At 38.7% G+C, this 15,054-nt stretch overlaps 1 protein-coding gene across 10 annotated transcripts in view; it reads right to left on the bottom strand.

Moving 5' to 3' along the window:
* The window catches only part of LOC127668815 (defensin alpha 4-like), a 148,964-nt gene that overhangs the window by 12,497 nt on the left and 121,413 nt on the right, over positions 1-15,054 (bottom strand). The window contains exon 1 of one of the 10 annotated variants that reach the window (XR_007974207.1): positions 2,879-2,961. The exons of the other annotated variants lie outside the window; for them this stretch is intronic. The gene's annotated coding sequence lies outside the window, so the exon portion shown is untranslated. Of the gene's footprint in view, positions 1-2,878; positions 2,962-15,054 lie in introns of those variants that run through there. 10 annotated transcript variants of the gene reach the window in all.

The following is a 15,054-nucleotide window of genomic DNA, read 5'->3' as shown; positions in this document are numbered from 1 at the left end:
TACTATTCAGCCATTAGAAACAATGAATTTATGAAATTCTTAGGCAAATGGATGGAGCTAGAGAATATCATACTAAGTGAGATAACCCAGACTCAAAAGGTGAATCATGGTATGCACTCACTAATAAGTGGATATTAACCTAGAAAACTGGAATACCCAAAACATAATCCACACAACAAATGAGGTACAAGAAGAAAGGAAGAGTGGCCCCTGGTTCTGGAAAGACTCAGTGAAACAGTATTCAGCAAAACCAGAACGGGGAAGTGGGAAGGGGTGGGTGGGAGGACAGGGGAAGAGAAGGGGGTTTGCAGGACTTTCGGGGAGTGGGGGGGCTAGAAAAGGGGAAATCATTTGAAATGTAAATAAATTATATCGAATAAAAAAAATAAAAAGACAAAAAAAAAAATAAAACTACCCAAATAAAAATCACATATGTATCTGAACAGAGAATTTTGGAAAAAAAAAGAAACTAAATTTCTGAAATGAGATCAGGAATGTTCAAGGTGACATGACTGAACTGTGCAAGCCCAAGTGACACCAAGTGACACCAAATGGAGCTGAGATCTGGATACAAAACCTCCACCCCTTGCAGTGGAGGTATTTCCAATTGTTAGCTGATGGATGAGAGACAGTTCTTTCTGACTGTATCTCTCCTCATGAATGGACCATGTTCCAGTGGAAAATCTAAAATTATAGGGGCAGCCCAAGTTGGTTCAGATGGATTGAGAAAAGGAATTAAAAGAAAAAAGGGGAATGCATTTGGGTGCTTAGGGAAGGGGGTGCACCTGGGAAGAGTTTGTTCAATGATGAGTATTATCCCAATAGGCCAACAAGTTGTAGAAAATCTTCAAAAAAACTAATAAATGTATCCAAGAACTACAGTTTAGAGTGTTCAACATGTTTATCAAAGAAATGGAAATTGAAAGTTCTTGGAGGTTTCTTCTAGTCCTAGTGATAATGACTAAGATCAAGAAAACAATTGTCAACAAGTAGTGTTGAGGGTCTAGGGAAAGGGGAACCCTCAGGCACTGTGGGTGGGATTGCAAGCTGACACAGGAACTAAGGAAGTCAGTGTGGAGAATTCTCCCAGGACTGGAGGGAAATCTCCATGGCACAGCTGTACACTGCTTGGCAAATGCTCAAGGACTCAGGATCCTTCCTCAGAGATATTTGCTCAACCATCTCCATTGCCTCTGAGTTCATAAGAGCCACAGAAAGGAAATGATATAATGCCCTCCAACTGAAAAAATGGATCATGAAAATGTGGGGCTCATTTTTGAGGGTGAGTCTAACCTCAAGGATAGAATAGTTGATAGACACAGAAGCTAAAACAGAATGCCTTGTGGCTTTATATGTGACCTCCTGTGCATCCTTGATATGACTGGTAAATGTAACCAAGACTCTTTTTATGAAGGATTCACTGAAGACGCTGCTATGTGACTCAGAAGAATCTTGACCAGGCCACATCACAGAAAGCTTCAAAGAAACATAAAAAGAGATTATTTGTCTGCAAGGAGTTTATTGGAGAAGGACAAACAATCAATGCAAAGTACAAGGGTAATGACAGGTTGTGAGGTCTCAGAAGGCATCTTTATCTTTTATCTTGTCCATGGGCTTCATGTTCAGTGCCGGCAGCAGAAACTACCATATATAGAGTCAGGACGCTGGCAGATCCCTCTGCGTATTGCTGGATATTCACAGTACATCCGGCTGCAATAGCATGCCAAAGGCCTTCCTCCTCCTCGGGCTGAGGGCACACAGGAAACATGAGGCATTAAGTAAGGAGGCCAGCAGTGTGTGATAGTAAACAATCCTATGACAATGCACTGTACATGGAACAGAGTGGGATTGTTGTACTGGTGATGTCACAGCCAGCACCATCATCAACTCTAAACACTTGGACATAAGAACTTTAACAAGTGTTGATCACATACAGGACATGATACTCATAACACATTGCTTTAGGTTTTTGTGTTTTCCTGACACAACACATTCATACATTGCAGTTGGTATCCAAACCTATTATTTGAAGCAAAACAGGTGTTTGTTTCTATAACCAAATTATTAATTAGGTATAAAATGACTAACAATATATTCTATATTTTAAAGCTTTTTCACAGATAAATTGTTACCTCAAAACCTTAAAAGGAAGAAAAATCAAGTACATTGGTTTGACTCTTCACTGTTACTTTGATAAATAAGACAGGGAAGATCTTAGAAGATCAAGGGACAACTTCCTGAGCCAGACTGCTCTTGACAGGATTCCAGGGCTCACCTTCCATCCTCCCTCAGGAGACTCCAAGCCTCCATCACACTGGGCACCAGCACTCACCTGCACCTTGAAGAGCAGAGCCTTCTGGGCCTTCAAAAATGACAGACAGACCCTGGGTCTGTCTATCTCTCAATATATTTCAAAAAAAAAATCAAAGTCCTCTTCCAATAGATAGAATTTAGTTATTTTTGAACTCTTCTAATACAGTGGAAAACACCAGTGTCTATCATTATTTGGATATATGCATACAATTCATATAAATTTCCCATAGAAGTTAAAAGCAACAGTAATTTTGCTTTTATTTTGCATGATTATACACAGTATACTTGTGACAGTTGATCAGGCAGCTGATTGTCATGAAGCCTATCTGACAAATATCCTTGATAGAGTTAGTTTCTTCACAAGATGTTACTCACTGGTGGTTTCTTTATTCAATGCCTTATGATTTTTCTGCACCCCCAAACCAAGTCTAACCAAGACTTGTTTAGCCATTCTGGGAATAGTTCTATAGCTTATGTGTTGGAATCTGAGTCTTTGGGTTACATATATGGTGTGATACATGCTGCTCATTCTGAGCTCCAAGAATGAAGAAAAAACACTACTTACCTTGAGAACTGGAGGCTACATGACATTTGCCCATGGTGCTGTGAGGCTTAGTCAAGAGTCTTTGGAAAGCAGTTGTCACACTGTTAAATGAAACTGTTTTAAACAAAACTTTGACTCCAAGTAGTAGCAATTTTAAAGATAAGCACAGTCTTCAGATACAAAGTAAAATGAGGAAGCTCCAATGATGCTGCTTCCCTGGTCCTTACCCTTGTCTTATTTTTGCCCCTAATGTAGATATATGAATTCACAGATGCATCTCTTATGTGATAGGGTCATATATTCTTCTAAATACTCTCATTCACAGAATGACAGGTAACTCAACAAGGAATATCAGGGACTCAATGTACTGAGAAATAGAATGAAAATCAAAGATAAAGGCTATTCAAGAAATAAAATATCAAACTATCACCACAAACAGCACCAACATTAAAAAATTGTGCACAAGGAAAGCCAGTAGCTGAAATGAAAGAAGAGTCAAGACTGCTTACTGGGAGAGATGCTGCTAGCACTCCTGGCAACTTTCTTTCAAGTCTCAGGAACCACATAGTGAAATCAGCAATCAGACTGCCATTACCTGTCCTCTGACCTCCAAATGACTTGTGTGGCACATAAGGCCTTCCTATACACACAATAATTATATATATTTATATACAAAATTTCAAGAAAATGATAACCTTCACAAGACAGACTCCCTGGGTTTGGTTTCAGAAAGCATGCTTCTGTCCTGGAAAAAGGTCTCCTAGTTTAGATTAATCACAAAGTGTCTCAAACAGTTCATTTTACTTGGCCTTGGACAAACATTGAGGTACTGCGACTTTATCTAATAACTGGGATTCGCTGTAGGTTGTGATACTCAGAAGACATGTCCCTGTTGAAATCACATCTTCTCCATCCAAATGGTATTGTCCACATATTCCACCACATGGGTCAGAGGCCATCACTTACCACTACAGAGAACCTCTGAGTAAAGCTTTCCCCTTTCATAGCATGAAAAAGTACCCTTTAGATGCCCAAGATCTTTTAAAACAGGCCATTGTCCTCAGAAACTTCAAATGCACAACACAGGCTTCCTGGCTCATACCAGCCAACTCTGCTACAGGCCCAGGTTACAGCTTCTGACTGGGACTCTGGACCCTCTGTGGGGAGCATGAAAACACAGAGAAAAAGTGTGTACATTTGGGCTAGAATCACAAGACTTTACTGACCTCATATTAGAATTGCACTAGACTTCATTAGTTCCAAAAGGCTTATCTTTAAAACAAGGCAGTTTGTCTCCATGGTCTGAGGACATTTCTCAGTCCAATATGATGCTCAGCCCACTTCTCAACCATCTTCCATCATAGTCTTCTGCTCAGAAATATCCCACTGCTCTGTCAGACGTTTAGTTCTTCCCATCATCGTTGATATCTGGAATGTCCTACATCAGTTCTCAGCTAATGCCAGGCTCATTTGTCCTTACAAGTAACATCTTTTACCCTACCTTGGGAAACTGCTTAATTTATGTAGTGTGTCCTTAACAAGGAGATTCATGCCATAAAGTTCTTGAGGGATTTGATACTAGGAGCTGCATTCACCATTAGTATAACAAACATAAGCATTCACTATTGGAGAAAAAGTTTAAATGCTATGGAATTTAACACCCTCTTATGTAAAGTAAAAATACTAAATTTTCATTTATTGCAGAACTTGGGCAGTATAGTGTTGTAAATTCATAGACACCATGATGATTTCAAACTTGTGATAAGCCAGGAAGCACTCTCAGGGTCTAGAACATGTATTATATTAGCTTATAGTTACTAATTGCTAAGATCTTTTAGTTCTTCTTATAAAAGGTTTTCACAATAACCCAATAAAATAGCCTCTTTTATTGACCAAAGTTTTGTGGGGTTCTAACAGAACTTTGAAGAGGTTAATTGTATTACTCAGAGACACTAAAGATTAGGCAATAGGGCTGTGGTCAGATCTCTTGGACTTTACCACTACCCCCCATATCCACCTTAACTTCTGTGTTTTAGAGTGATACCTTCTGTCATTTATTGGGATAATTTGTTTTGTTTGCGTAGAACCTGAAAGGAGATCAAGGCTGAAAGATATCTGTTGACAGATGGTCTCTCTATAATTTCCCCTTTCTCTCTCTCCAACTTCTCCTTGGTCTCTACCTCTGTGAATTCCCTCCTGTTTGGTTGATGTGAGACCACCATAAATAGCCTGTATTCTCTCGAAACATCTGAAGAAAATGCTTGGTTTGTACTTTTTTATCAGTTATTACAAGCAATAACTCACATGTTTAGTCAATGCAATGAAATAGAGTTGATTGTTAAGGTTAACTTTGAGTTCTGCTTGGTTTTTGCATGCTGGCTTGTGATGCAATGTTTGTGCAGAAGTGAACACTCCACATGTCTAAGAGACCAGGACACAGTGCAGGAGAGTGCTAGAGGAAAGAAGTTCTTAAGCTGTGACCCATCTTACCCAGCACCTCCTGAGGGTCAACAGAGTCTTAATGCCTGTGAGGGAGGAGGAGTGCTAGCTCTCCCATGTACACAAGTGTGTCATGTGGGGTTTCAGAGGCCACTGGTAGTAAACTTTCCTTTTTTTAGAGTCCATGTTTGAATATATGAGGATGCTTGGACAAGATATAATACAAGGAGAGAAAGCAATGGACTAAAAAGAGCTCCTTTGTTTTTCTAACATTACATCGGTGTCTCTGACCCACCTGCTCCCTCGACAGCACTATTTCCCAAAATCTTTTTGGCATTCATATATCATATGTCGAAATAGTAATTATCCTGAACACCCTTCATGAGAAGGGGGATCTTCCTCTGTTGTGACAATGGGTAGGTAAGAAACATCACTCTGTCTCCAAAACAGGATGTGGTAGGAAGTTTTTTAATGCAACTAAAACACAAAAGCTTGAGGTTTACAAATTAAAATTGAAAGAAAGAAAACTCAGAAACATTATTAAAGAAAATTAAATGTAAGGTTGTTTCGAATAGCAAACAAAAACTGGAGAAAGAAAAATGATAATGTTTAGGGAGATTTTTTAACATATGCTACAAAGAGACAATTTGCAGACTTTTTGTACAGCAGCTAAAGGTTAATTAGAGAAAATGTGGGGCTGGGGAGATGGGTCAGAAATAAAGAACACTTGATGCTCTTGTAGAGGATCCAGGTTTGGTTCTGACACCCACATAGCGTTCTCTACCTCCAGTTGTAGGGGATTTGGCTCCCTATTCTGGCCTCCAAAGACAATAGGCAAACACATACACATAGTCAGGAAAATCACTTATAAATTAAAAGTAGGTAAATCTTTTTCTTTCAAAAGCCAAAACAAGGAATATTGATTGCTGCTTCCTGTTATTTTAGTTTTAGAAGTAAAATTATGCTTGTGTGGCTCTCTTCTTTTGGGTTTGTTGAAAGATTATTACTTTCTTGCTTTTTCTAGGGTGTGGTTTTACTCCTTGTGTTAGCCTTTTCAATCTATTATCCTTTGTAGAGCAGGATTTGTGGAAAGATATTGTGTACATTAGGTTTTATCATGGAATATCTTGGTTTCTGCATCTATGGTATTTGAGAGTTTTACTGGGTATAGTAGCCTGGGATGTTATTTATGTTCTCTTAGGGTCTGTATGATGTCTGCCCAAGATTTTCTAGCTTTCTTTCTCTATTGAGTAGTCTGGTGTAATTCTTATTGTCTGCCTTAAGTATTACTTGACCTGTTTCCTTTACTACTTTTAATATTCTTTCTTTGTCCAGTACATTTGGTATTTTGGCTATTATGTGACAGGAGGAGTTTCTTCTCCAGTTCAGGGTATTCGGAGTTCTGTAGGCTTCCTGTATGTTCATGGTCATCACTTTCTTTGGATTAGGGAAATTTTCTTCTATAATTGTGTTGAAGATGTTTTCTGGCCCTTTAAGTTGGGAATCTTCACTCTCTTCTATACCTATACTTCTATACCTATACTCCTATACTTCTCATTGTGTCCTGGATTTCCTGCATGTTTTGGGTTAGGAGCTTTTTTTAAATTTTTTTTTATTTATTTTTTTGCATTTTCTTTAATTGTTGTGTCAATGTTTTCTATGGTCTGTTCTGCACCTAAGATTCTCTGTTCTATCTCTTGTATTCTTTTGTTGATGCTTTCATCTATGACTCCTGATCTCTTTCCTTGGTTTTATAGTTCCAGGGTCATCTACCTTTGTGATTTCTTTATTGTTTCTCTTTCCACTTATAGATGCTGGATGTTTTTGCTCATTTCCTTCATTTGTTCGATTGGACTTTCATGTATTCTTTAAGGGATTTTTCAGTTTCCTCTTTAAGGGCCTCTACCTGTTTACTTGTATTCTTGTGTAGTATTTTTTCAATAACTATCGTCATCATTTACATTGCCAATAGTAAAAATCTTTCCAGATTTCCTCCCTCCACAAAGACCCCCAACCCCTCCTCCCACCCTCTGCCTCCTTGTAAATGCCCCTCTACCTCACACACTGCCACCGCCCCCTTGGTTTCCCTTCGTTGGGGCCTCCATTGAGCCTTTACCTGACCAAGGACCAGTCCTCACACTGATGCCCTACAAGTCCTTCCTTTGCCACATTTTTGACTGGAACCGTGTGTACCCCTTGTTTGATGGTTCAGACCCTGGATGTCTTGGGACATCTGGGTGGCTGAAATCATTGTTCTTCCCATGGGGCTGTAAAACCCTTCAGCTCCTTCAGACCACCCTCCAGCTCCTCCATTGGGGACCCCATGCCCAGTCCAATAGTTGGTTGCTAGCTTCTGCCTCTTTATTTGTAAGGCTCGGGCAGAGCCCCTCTGGAGACAACCATGGCATCCTCCTTTTGGTATATGGTTCTGGTCGTAGTGTTGGGTTTGGTGACTGTTTATAGGATGAATCCCCAGGTAGTGCATTCTCTGGGTGGCCTTTACTTCAGTCTCTGCTCCACACTTTGTCTCCCTTATTGCTCCTGTGAGTATTTTGTTCCCTTTCTCAGAGGACCCAAAGCAAACTCACTTAAGTTCTCCTTGAGTTTGGTGAATTGTAACTTGTTTATTTTGAGTTTTGGGCTAACATCCACTTATTAGTGAATGCATATCATGTGCATTCTTTTGTGATTGAGTTACCTAGATCAAGATGACAAGGTCTAGTTCCATCCATTTGCCGAAGAATTTCATGAAGTCATTGCTTTTAAAAGCTGAATAGTACTCCATTGTGTATATTGTCCAGTGTCTGTATCCATTCTTCTGTTGAGGGACAACTGGGTTCTTTCCACCTTCTGGCTATTATAAATAAGGCAGCTATGAACATATTGGAGCATGTTTCCTTATTACATGTAGGAGAATCATCTGGGTATATACCCAGGAGTGGTATAGCTTGGTCAGATGGTAGTACTATGTCTAATTTTCTGAGGATTCGCCAAACTGATTTCCAAAGTGGTTTAACTAGCTTGCAATCCCACCAACAATGGAGAAGTGTTCCTTTTCCCCCACATCCTCTCCAGCATCTGCTGTCCCCTGAGATTTTCATCTTAGCCATTCTGAGAGGTATAAGGTGGAATCTCAGTATTGTTTTGATTTGCATTTCCCTGATAACTAAGGATGCTGAACATTTCTTTAGGTGCTTTAGAGCCATTTGAGATTCCTCGGTTGAGAATTCCCTGTTTAGTTCTATACCCCATTTTTATTAATAGGGTTAGTTGCTCTCCGGAGACTAGCTTCTTGAGTTCTTTGTATACATTGGATATTAGCCCTCTATCGGATGTAGGGTTAGTAAGATCTTTTCCCAATTTGTTGGTTGCCGTTTCGTCTTATTGAGTATATCCTTTTCCCTACAGAAGTTTTGCAATTTTACGAGGTCCCATTTCTCGATTCTTGTTCTTAGAGCATAAGCCATTGGTGTTCTGTTCAGGAACTTTTCCCCTGTTCCCATGTGTTCAAGATTTTTCCCACTTTCTCCTCTATAAGCTTCAGTGTGTCTGGTTTTATGTGTATATCCTTGATCCACTTGGACTTGAGCTTTGTACAAGGAGATAAGACTGGGTCAATTTGCATTTTTTTCTGCATGCAGACCTCCACTTGATCCAGCATCATTTGTTAAAAATGCTTTCTTTTTTCCACTGGATGTTTTTAGCTCCTTTGTCAAATATCAAGTGACCATACATCTGTGCATTCTTTTCTGGGTCTTCAATTCTATTCCATTGATCTTCCTGACTGTCTGCATACCAATACCAAACAGTTTTTTTTTTTTTATCACAATTGCTCTATAGTAGAGCTTGAAGTCAGAGATGGTGATTCCCCCAGAAGATCTTCTGTTGTGGAGAATAGTTTTTGCTATCCTGGGTTTTTTGTTATTCCAAATGAATAACAAAATGAGAATGAATGAGACTTGCTCTTTCTAGATCTCTGAAGAATTGATTTGGGATTTTGATGGGGATTGCATTTATTTTTTTTAAATATTTATTTATCTATTATATGAAAGTACACTGTAGTTGTCTTCAGACACCCCAGAAGAGGGCGTCAGATCACATTATAGATGGTTGTGAGCCACCATGTGGTTGCTTGGATTTGAACTGAGGACCTCTGGAAGAGCAGTCAGTGCTCTTAACCACTGAACCATCTCTCCAGCCCCGGGGATTGCATTTAATCTGTAGATTGCTTTCAGCGAGATGGCCATTTTGACAATATTGATCCTGTCAGTCCCTGAACATAGGAGATCTTTCTATCTTCTGAGACCTTCTTTAATTTCTTTCTTCAGAGGCTTGAATTTCTTGTCATATAGATCTTTCACTTGCTTCATTAGAGTCACACCTAGGTATGAAATATTATTTGGGACTACTGTGAAGGGTGTCATTTCCCTAATTTCTTTCTCACCTTGTTTATCCTTTGAGTAGAGGAAGTCTACTGATTTTCTTGAGTTAATTTTATATCCAGCCACTTTGCTGAAGTTCTGTATTAGCTTTCGCAGTTCTCTGGTGGAAGTCTTGGGGTCGCCAAAGTATGCTATCATATCATCTGAAAATAGTGATAGTTTGACTTCTTCCTTTCCAATTTGTTTACCTTTGACCTCCTTTTTCTGCTTGATTGCTCTGGCTAGGGCTTCGAGTACTATATTGAATAGATAGGGAGAGAGTGGGCAGCCTTGTCTTGTCCCTGATTTTAGTGGGATTGCTTCAAGTTTCTCTTCATTTAGTTCCGTATTGGCTACCAGTTTTCAGTATATTGCTTCCACTCTGTTTAGGTATGGGCCTTGAATTTCCAATTTCTCCAAGACTTTTATCATGAAAGGATGCTGGATTTTGTCAAAAGCTTTTTCAGCATCTAATGAAATGACCATGTGATTATTTTTCTTTAGTTTGTTTATGTAGTGGATTACATTGATGGATTTCCCTATATTGAACCATCCCTGCATCACTGGGATGAAGCCTACCTGATAGTGGTGAATTATAGTTTTGATGCATTCTTTGATTCAGTTGGTTAGGATTTTGTTCAGTATTTTTGCATCAATGTTCTTGAGGGATATTGGTCTGAGGTTCTCCTTCCTTCTTTGGTCTTTGTTTGGTTTAGGTGTAAGTGTTATTGTTGCTTCATAAAATGAGTTGGGTAGTGTTCCTTGACTTTCTATTTCATGGAAAAGTTTGAAGAGTATTGGTATTAAATCTTCTTTGAAGATCTGATAGGATTCCCTGCTAAATCTGGTCCTGGCATTTTTCTTTTCTTTTTTTTTTTTTTTTTTTGGATGGGAGCCTATTAATGACTGCTTCTCATTCCTGAGGACTTATGGGCCTAAGTAGATGGTTTATCTGATCCTGTTTTAGCATTGGCACCTGGTATGCATATAGATAGTTGTCCATTTCATCCAGGTTTTCAAACTTTATTGAGTATAAACTCTTGTAGTAGAATATGGTGATTTGTTTTTTTTTTTTTTTGGAGGAGAGGTTTTCATTTATTTATTTATTTATTTATTTTTACTTTTTATATTAGATATATTCTTCATTTACATTTCAAATGTTGTCCCCTTTCCTGGTCCTACCCATCATAACCCATCTCCCCTCCCCATGTTTCCCAATCAACCCTCTCCATTTTCTCTGTCCCAGCTTTCCCCCACACTGCAGCATGGAGCCTTTCCAGGACCAAGGGCCTCTCCTCCCTTTGATGTCCAACAAGACCATCCTCTGCTGCCTAGTGAGGAGAGTTTTAATAGCAACATCTACACTCTACAGAAAGCAGCTCCTTGTTTCATAAACGCCAACAAATATGCTCACCATGATAGTGAAATGCAATACAGTTAAGCATCTGAACTTGTCTCTGGCAAGTTCTTTGCACAAACAAAATCCATCTCTCCCTAGTTAGCTTTCTTCTAAAGTATTGCATGATCATCTTACTAATGATCCTTTGACTAATTATTAACCTATTTGTGAGATTTACAGCAATATTCTTTGAGACATATATTATTACTTAAAACTGCCACTATCTACATCTTTCCATTCTGGATTCTACATCTCTTAGAATAGGAAAACAATCTTTTTTTTTTTTTAACGTTCAGTTTTTTTTTTATTCGATGTAATTTATTTACATTTCAAATGATTTCCCCTTTTCTAGCCCCCGACTACTCGAAAGTCCCCATAAGTCCCCTTCTCTTCCCCTGTGCTCCCACCCACCCCTTCCCACTTCCCCGTTCTGGTTTTGTCGAATACTGTTTCACTGAGTCTTTCCAGAACCAGGGGCCACTCCTCCCTTCTTCTTGTACCTCATTTGATGTGTGGATTATGTTTTGGGTATTCCAGTTTTCTAGGTTAATAACCACTTATTAGTGAGTTCATACCATGATTCACCTTTTGAGTCTGGGTTACCTCACTTAGTATGATGTTCTCTAGCTCCATCCATTTGCCTAAGAATTTCATGAATTCATTGTTTCTAATGGCTGAATAGTACTCCATTGTGTAGATATACCACATTTTTTGCATCCACTCTTCTGTTGAGGGATACCTGGGTTCTTTCCAGCATCTGGCAATTATAAATAGGGCTGCTATGAACATAGTAGAGCATGTATCCTTATTACATGGTGGGGAATCCTCTGGGTATATGCCCAGGAGTGGTATAGCAGGATCTTCTGGAAGTGAGGTGCCCAGTTTTCGGAGGAACCGCCAGACTGCTTTCCAGACTAGTTGTACCAATTTGCAACCCCACCAGCAGTGGAGGAGTGTTCCTCTTTCTCCACACCCTCTCCAACACCTGCTGTCTCCTGAATTTTTAATCTTAGCCATTCTGACTGGTGTAAGATGAAATGTTAGGGTTGTTTTGATTTGCATTTCCCTAATGATTAATGAAGTTGAGCATTTTTTAAGATGCTTCCCCTCCATCCGAATTGCTTCAGGTGAGAATTCCTTGTTTAACTCTGCACCCCATTTTTTAATAGGGTTGTTTGGTTTTCTGGAGTCTAAATTCTTGAGTTCTTTATATATATTGGATATTAGCCCTCTATCTGATGTAGGATTTGTGAAGATCTTTTCCCAATTTGTTGGTTGCCGATTTGTCCTCTTGATGGTGTCCTTTGCCTTACAGAAACTTTGTAATTTTATGAGGTCCCATTTGTCAATTCTTGCTCTTAGAGCATAGCTATTGGTGTTCTGTTCAGAAACTTTCTCCCTGTACTGATGTCCTCAAGGGTCTTCCCCAGTTTCTTTTCTATTAGCTTCAGAGTGTGTGGAGGTCCTTGATCCATTTGGATTTGAGCTTAGTACAAGGAGACAAGGATGGATCAATTCGCATTCTTCTGCATGCTGACCTCCAGTTGAACCAGCACCATTTGTTGAAAAGGCTATCTTTTTTCCATTGGATGTTTTTAGCCTCTTTGTCGAGGATCAAGTGGCCATAGGTGTGTGGGTCTTAGGTGTGAAGATTTCTGGATCTTCAATCATGTTCCATTGATCCTCCTGCCTGTCACTGTACCAATAGAATATGGTGATTTTTTGATTTTCCATAGATTCTGTTGTTATGACTTTTTTTTTCATTTCTGAATTTATTAATTTGGATACTGTTTATTGCCCTCTGGTTAGTCTGGCTAAGGGTTTATCTACCTTGCTGATTTTTTTCAAAGAACCAGCTCCTTGTTTTGTTGATTCTTTGTATAGTTCTTTTGTTTCTGTTTGGTTGATTTCAGCCCTAAATTTTATTATTTCCTGCCATCTACTCCTCTTGGAGGTATTTACTTCCTTTTGTTTTAGAGCTTTCAAATGCACTGTCAAGCTGTTAGTGTAAGCTCTCTCCATTCTCTTTCTGGAAGCATTATGAAATATGAGTTTTTCTCATAGCACTGCTTTCATTGTGTCCCATAAATTTTGGTATGATGTTTCTTCATTTTTATTAAATGCTAAAAAGTCTTTAATTTCTTTCTTTATATCTTCCTTGACCAAGCTATCATTGAGAAGAGCATTGTTCAAAGTCCGTGTGTATGTGTGGTTTCCATTGCTTTTGTTTGAGCTTAAGACCAGCCTTAGGCCTTGGTGATCTGATAAGATACATGGAATAATTTCAATATTTCTGTATCTTTTGAGGTCTGTTTTGTGACCAATTATATTGTGTATTTTGGAGAAGGTACGGTGAGGTGCTGAGGAGAAGATATATTCATTTGCTTTAGGGTGGAATGTTCTATAAATATGTGTTAGATCCATTTGGTGCATAACTTCAGTTATTTTCACTATTTCTGTTTAATTTCTGATCCCATGATTTGTGCATTTTTGACAGTGGGGTGTTGAAGTCTCCTGTTATTATTGTGTGGGGTGCAATGTGTGCTTTGAGCTTTATTAAAGTTTCTTTCATGAATGTGTGTGCCCTTGCGTTCAGAGCATAGATGTTCAGAATTGAGAGTTCATCTTGGTAGACTTTTCCTTTGACCAGTATGAAGTGTCCCTCCTTATTTATCTTGACAAATTTTGGTTGAAAGTCAATTTTATCTGATATACGAATGGCCACTCCACTCCAGCTTGTTTCTTGGGACCATTTTCTTGGAAAATTGTTTTCCAATCTTTGACTCTTAAATAGTGACTGTCTTTATCACTGAAGTGGGTTTCTTGTATGCAGCAAAACATTGGGTCCTGTTTAAGTATCCAGTCTGTTAGTCTCCATCTTTTTATAGGGGAATTGAGACCATTGATATTAAGAGATATTAAGGAAAAGTGATTGTTGGTTATTGTTATCTTCTTAGTTAAAGGTGAAATTCTGTTCGTGTAGCTATCTTTTATTGGGGTTGTTTAAAGATTAACTTATTGATTTTTCTACGGTGTGGTTTCCTGCCTTATGTTGGTATTTTCCACCTTTTATCCTTTGCAGAGCTGGATTTGTGGAAAGATACTGTGTAAATTTGCTTTTGTCATGGAATGTCTTGTTTTCTCTGTCTATGGTAATTGAAAGTTTTGCCGAGTATAGTAGTCTGGGCTGACAATTATGTTCTCTTAGGGTCTGTACGACATCTGCCCAGGCTCTTCTGTCTTTCATAGTCTCTGATGAGAAGTCTTGTGTAATTCTGATAGGTCTGCCTTTATATGTTACTTGGCCTTTTTCTCTCACTGCTTTTAATAGTCCTTCTTTGTTTAGTGCATTTGGTGTTTTGATTATAATGTGATGGGAGGAATTTCTGCTCTAGTACACTCTGTTTGGGGTTCTCTAGCCTTCTTGTATGTTCATGGGCATCTCTTTCTTTAGGTTAGGGCAGTTTTCTTCTATAATTTTGTTGAAGATATTTACTGGCCCTTTGAGAGGTAGATCCTTGCTTTCTTCTATACCTCTAATTTTTAGGTTTTGTCTTCTCATTGTGTCCTGGATTTCCTGGACGTTTTGGGTTACAAGCGTTTTGCATTTTGTGTTTTCTTGGACTGTTGAGTCAATGTTTTTTTATGGAATCTTCAGCATCCAAGATTCTTTCTTCTATCTCTTGTACTCTGTTGTTGAGCTTGCATCTATGACTCCTGAATTGTATCCAAGGTTTTCCATCTTCAGAGATGTCTCACTTTGCAATATTTTTGTTGATTCTATTTATAGTTTTAGATCCTGAATAGTTTTGTTCAGTTCCTTCACTCTTTTGTTTGTTCCTGAAATTCTCTAAGGAGTTTTTGTATTTCTTCTTTAAGGGCTTTGACCTGTTGACACATGTTCTCCTGTGTTACTTTTAGGGATTTTTCTGATTCAT

The sequence above is a fragment of the Apodemus sylvaticus genome, chromosome 18, assembly GCF_947179515.1.
Source record: "Apodemus sylvaticus chromosome 18, mApoSyl1.1, whole genome shotgun sequence".
Taxonomy (NCBI): domain Eukaryota; kingdom Metazoa; phylum Chordata; class Mammalia; order Rodentia; family Muridae; genus Apodemus; species Apodemus sylvaticus.
The sequence above is the reverse complement of the archived record's forward strand: the minus strand, read 5'-3'. Positions and strand labels throughout refer to the sequence as shown.